The sequence below is a fragment of the Durio zibethinus genome, chromosome 21 (genome assembly GCF_047325235.1).
Source record: "Durio zibethinus cultivar Kanyao isolate XHJ-2024 chromosome 21, ASM4732523v1, whole genome shotgun sequence".
Taxonomy (NCBI): domain Eukaryota; kingdom Viridiplantae; phylum Streptophyta; class Magnoliopsida; order Malvales; family Malvaceae; genus Durio; species Durio zibethinus.
In genome coordinates this window covers 15,446,275-15,452,250 of record NC_143182.1, presented here as the reverse complement: position 1 = coordinate 15,452,250, position 5,976 = coordinate 15,446,275, and the positions used below count along the sequence as shown (strand labels likewise).

Here is a 5,976-nt window from a genome sequence, read left to right as displayed (position 1 = left end):
AAAACGGTGTGAAAATTTTTTTTTTTAATTTTTAGGTGTAAAAAAAAAATTAGAGTTCTTGGAAATTTAATTTTTTTTTTTTAATTTTTGGAACGTGTCCACCATTTCACAAAGAGTGGTTCTCCCCAATATCGGTTACTTAAGCTTTCTCCTTCCTATCAGGTCCATATTTCTACTTATATATTTGTTGGAGCACTAGGAGAGTGCTCTATACAAAGCAACCAAACATGTAGCTGTAGGAATAGGAGTCGCATCTTAACAAACCAAAAAAAAAAAAAAAAAAGGAAAGAAGTGAGAGTTAAAAAGAGACTGATGGCGAGCTCCAATGTAGCAACTCGTTGGAGAGAGCTAAGTGGCCAGAAAAACTGGGATGGTCTATTGCACCCTCTGGATCTTGATCTCCTACACTATATTATTCACTACGGTGAAATAGCTGGAGCGGTTGGAGACCTCTTCAACAATAAAAAGGAATCTAGCGGGTTCGGACATAGCTTATACCCGAAAGAAGAGTTTTTCTCGGAGGCTTGTCTTGAAAAGGGAAATAAATTCAAGCACAGCGTGACCCACTTCTTTTATGCAGGCTCAGATGCTGTTGAGTCTGCATGGTTTGGATATGTGGCAGTGACCACAGATGAAGGAAAGGCTGTTCTGGGAAGGAGGGATATTTTGGTTGCTTGGAGAGGAACCATAACAGACTCAGAGTGGTTTAATAATGTAAACTTTTTCCAAACATCCGCTTCAGAATTGTTCGGGACTGACAACCAAGCTATGGTGCACTCCGGCTTCCTTTCTTTTTATACTGGAACAAGGTCAGATTCTGCTCACAACAAGACTAGTGCCAGACACCATGTAATGTTTCATTATATATATGCAATCCTAAGCTACTGTGCGTATCAACCACTATATGAAAATAGTTTTTTCTTTGATTTTTTATACTTTTAGCGGCGTTTATGAACCACCGAAAGGTTTGCGATGTTTTAGAAAAACTCCATTAAAAGCGCAGGCTATTCTTGTGTCAGAAAATTTAGGATGACTACTGATTATATATATATATACAGGATCCGATCAAAAAATGATCATAATTAAGAACAAACTCTTAATTATATATTGCCTTTCTGCAGGTTCGAGATGCGGTAAGGGAACTGATGAACAAGTATCAAGATGAGGAAATAAGCATAACTGTAACAGGCTTTAGCTTAGGCGCAGCATTTGCGACTCTAAATGCAATGGACATAGTTGCCAATGGATATAACAAGCCCAAAGACAATGCACAGAAGTCGTGCATGGTCACAGGTTTCGTATTTGGAGGTCCATGTGTTGGAAACGATGGTTTGAAGGAAGTATTTAAGAGACTTGGTGCTCATGATCTTCATCTTCTACGCATTACAAATGCCAGAGATCCCGTTCATCGACTTCCAATTGGTTCCTACATCCATTTGGGAGAAGAGTTAAAAATTAACTCCACAAAGTCAAACTACTTGAAGTGGAGGCTTTAAGGCAGATCAAATCTTCCTGATCTCCCAGATTCCCCAGATAAAAATACCCAGGAGGAGGAAGAAGAAATAAGGCTAACCGAAAGAAAGTTAGGTGAGGCGGATGAATATGTTAGTGCTCACAATATGGAGATATACCTGCATGGAGTTGCAGGCGTACAAGACGAAGGATTTCATCTGGAAGTTGATCACGATGTTGCACTTGTAAACAAATATTTAGACCGCCTGAAAGACAAGCATAAAATTCCTCCTAACTGGTGGGAAGGTGAGAATCGCAAAAATATGGTTCAAGCAGATAATGGCCATTGGACGGTTATAATTAAAGAATAAAGATTTTAATTATGTCTATGTCTATGATAGAAATAATTAAAGCCCCTAATAATTAGATACGATGGGCTGAACAAAACAATTAGCTACGGGCTTCGTCCCCAAAGCTAGCTCATGCTTCCCTTCAGGACTGCAACTTTGTCTATGGAATGTAATAAAAATTCTCTTAGTTTTGGGTCGTATTTAACTCTTTGTTTGCCGGTTGCATCATCATATGTTTTCGAAGGGAAATTATTCCTTTCAAAATTTCTTTATATTTTCCTTAACTAAAATTTTTCTCATGTTTTTCATCTCCAGTAAACAACAAAAAAAATGGAATCCAAATATTTGATTTGATTTTGCCTTGTATTTTTCCTGAACCAAAAAAAGCCATACATTAGTTTTATTTATGTACAATACATTACATTCTACTTGGTTCATGAAAAATATGGAGGAGATGGAAAAAAGGAAGGAAAGAAAATAAAGAATATGGAAATAAAACTCTTTATCTTATTTGGAGTTTGAAACTATTAAAACATAAAAACAAGAGACGGTTTGCGTACAGGGTCTTGGAAATTTTTTCCTTACTTTCTAAAAACAAATTAGAGGAACAAATTATTACGGATTTGGATTCCTTCTATGTTTTCCTTGCTAACATTTTCGGACTTTCCTCACTCTTTTCCGCATCAACCAAACATGAGAACCTTCCTTCATATTTTCTTGTATAATAGATGTTGTTTTCTTAATCATGGCACCACTTTGTTGCTTAATTTTTAACTTAAACATTAGGATTCGTATAGATTTTTCTTATTACTGTGATCGTATATCTAACAAATAAAAAATAATATGTTATTGAAATATTAAAAGTTACAAATTTTTAGTCAAATATAATACTAAAGATTCATTTGAGCAACCTGGTGGCGGTGTGGTTGAGTGTATTAACGGCAATCGAGCACATTTTTTCACCAGAAAAAATTGGTCTACTGGAAGAATGTCAGTCAATTTTGATTTTTTCTTTCATTTTTGTCCTTTACATTTTGTATTATATTACAAATATAATAATATTTTTATAATTTAACTTTTTTTTTCTTTTGATTTTTATTTAAAAATTATAAAATACTTTTATTCATTTAATATCATAATTATTTATTAATTTTTAACTCTATTTTTTGTTTTTAATTTTTATTAGCAAAACTAATAATTTATTTAAAAATAATTTAATAATTTTTAATAATTTAATAATTTAATAAATATTAAATAATTTAATATGTTTGTTAATATAATTTTTACTCTATTGTCTTTAATTATCATTTTTTCTCATTATAATTGATTTTGCTGTCACTATTATTTTTACATCTAAATACATATTTTATTATTGATTTTAATTTTATTACTATAATATCAAATCTCATTATTACAATAATCAATTTCACCTCTATCACTATTTTTAATCTCATTAAAATTAATCTTATTACTTATTCAAGTAGACTTTTAGTAGGATATGGCTAACTCGATAAGAATAAGAATAACTGATGAAAAATGCATGCATTAATTTCTAGCATTTGCTATTTTGATTAAAGAGTATTTAGTAGGGACATGAGTTTCAAGCAACCATTTAATTTATTGACCAATCAGTTCCCACTTGAAGAAAAGTGCTCAAGACCTTCTTGGATCTATATTTGTATTCTTCTTTTTGTTGTTTCAATTATTGCTGCACCCCCTTTACTCTCTTTCGGTCTTTCCTTAATTGCTAGCCATAGGATTTAACCAAAGTTTTTATTCAACCATTAAACACTTTGATAATTGAATCACAAGAGCGTTAGCTCAATTGGTCATGTCCTCACTTATAATATGGGAGTTGTGACAAATTTTAATTTAAATTTTAATATTTATGATTTTTTTTATTCACATGCCATGATCTCCCCGTTTATAAAAGAAAAAGATTTTGCTAGTTGAGCTCAAATTCCTTCTTTCCCCGTGTAAGAGAAGAGAAAGAAAAAATTCTCTACTTGTGAATGACAAATGCTTCTTGCTCAACTACTCTCACTTGTTTAGTAGGAAGGATGGAACAAAGAAAAAAAAATGTTTAATTTTAGAATTAAGCTACAAAATAATAAATGTAATTTTTAAAGCTAATTGTTGGATTCAACAACTTTTTCAGCCTTTTCAACCCTTCCCATCCTCCTTATAGCATTCGGTACACTTCATCTCAACTTAAGGAAAAGGGCAACCTGGTTAAAGGTTTGAATAGTAGACAAACCATACTCTGATCAAATTAAGGGTCTAATGGGAATAGCACTCTTACCCGTAGCAATAAACAATCAATTAGCATAGGAGTGAAAGAACAAAAAAGCAATAAAAAATTTTAAAAAAAAAATCAACAGCTTCTCTATCTTTCCATGACTGGTTTCATGCCTTAAATTAGTTGGATTTAATTCTCATTATTTGTAAATAGATAAATAGGTAATGTTGCTTCGTGTTTCTTTGTTGTTATTATTATTATTTGACTAATTAACACAAATATAAATTTAATTTCATGATAAAAATTTCTAAAAATCATCACAAATAAAAATGACAAACATATATAATAGTTATAATGATCTTAAATGTCTTCAGCTTCTTCGTCTAATGATCAAAAATTTTTTAAAGAAGACATTAAGATTGGGGTTAGACCCCAACTTCTCCCCTCCTCCTTGTTGTAGAGATCTGTCTTCCCTTAAAACATAAAAAAGAAAAGAATTATCTTAAATTAAAATTATTTTAACATACAATTAATATAAACAAATTTCAAACAAATATCTTAAATAAATATAAAAAAATCTAAGTTAAATTATAAAAAATTAACAAATACATTAAAAAAATAAAATATAAATTTATGCTTTAAAGAAGCTAATAAAAATGTAACCCTAATTATAAAGCTCAATATATAGGAGTCCAACAAATCTTCAAAAATATTCAAATTTCACCTTTACACAAAATGAATAGGTGTTTCACCCGTCTAATACGACGTTAGTCCAACCAGTTTTAAATAACTAAACAAAATTTAAATACATTACCTATATTCATGTCTGTATATGATACTCACATTGTCAATTAATCTTGTTAACGTACCATTAATATTCAGTAAAATATTGATATATGTAAAAAAAATTAGTTAACATCATATCATCGATTCGAGTCCACATAAAAAAATTTAAAAAATTTTAAAAAATTCAAAATTTTTCAAAAAAAAGTTTAAAAAATTTTAAATAATTCAAAATAATTTTAAATAATTCTAAATAATTTTTAAAAATTTCGAAAGAAAATCTAAAAAAATTTAACATTTACAAAAAAATTTTAAAGTTCAAAAAATTCTTAAAAACTACTAAAATATTTATAAAATTCTATAAAACTTTTAAAACTTTAAAAAATTCAAAAATATGAAATATTTTTTATAAGTTATAAAATTATGATAATTTAAAAATTCCAAAAATTTTGAAAAATTTAATTAAAATTACAAAAAATGAAATTTTAATAAAAATTAAATTTTCTTAAAGTTTAAAAATTAAAAAATTAAAAAATCTAAAATTTTTTGAAATTTTAAAAAATATAAAAAATTTTAAAAAAAGTCTGATAAAATTTTAAAAAATTTCTAAAAATTTTGAAAAATAAAAAATAAAAAACTTAAAAATTTAATGAAAATTCTAAAGAATTCAAAAAATGAAAGTTTTAATAAAAATTAAATTTTTGAAAGTTTAAAAAATAAAAGAAACTTTAAAAAATATAAAATTTTTTGAAATTTTAAAAAAATATAAATTTTTTAAAAAAAAAATCTGATAACTTTAAAAAAAATTTCTAAAAATTTGAAAAATTTTTAGAAAATAAAAATAAAAAACTTAAAAATTTAATAAAAACCAAAAAGTTTAAAAACATTTTAAAATTCAAAAAACATGGAAAGAATAAAATTGTAAGATTGAAAAAAATGAAAAATTTTCACAAAATTTTAAAATTTTGTTACAATTTTTTAAAAACTTTTATACTTTTTCAAAAAATTTTAGATTTTTTTATTGTAACTATTTTTAAGTTTTGTGAATTTTTTGAATTTTAATAAATTTTTATATTTTAAAAATCTTTATTCTTTGATTTTTTTGAAAATTTTTGTTTTTTTTTTAATTTTGATATTTTTTGAAAATTCTTA

General features: G+C 27.3%; 1 pseudogene; it reads left to right on the top strand.

Moving 5' to 3' along the window:
• The first annotated feature begins 221 nt into the window (after positions 1–221).
• Positions 222–1,823, top strand: LOC111306557 (phospholipase A1-II 6-like; annotated as a pseudogene).
• The last annotated feature ends 4,153 nt before the right edge of the window (positions 1,824–5,976 follow it).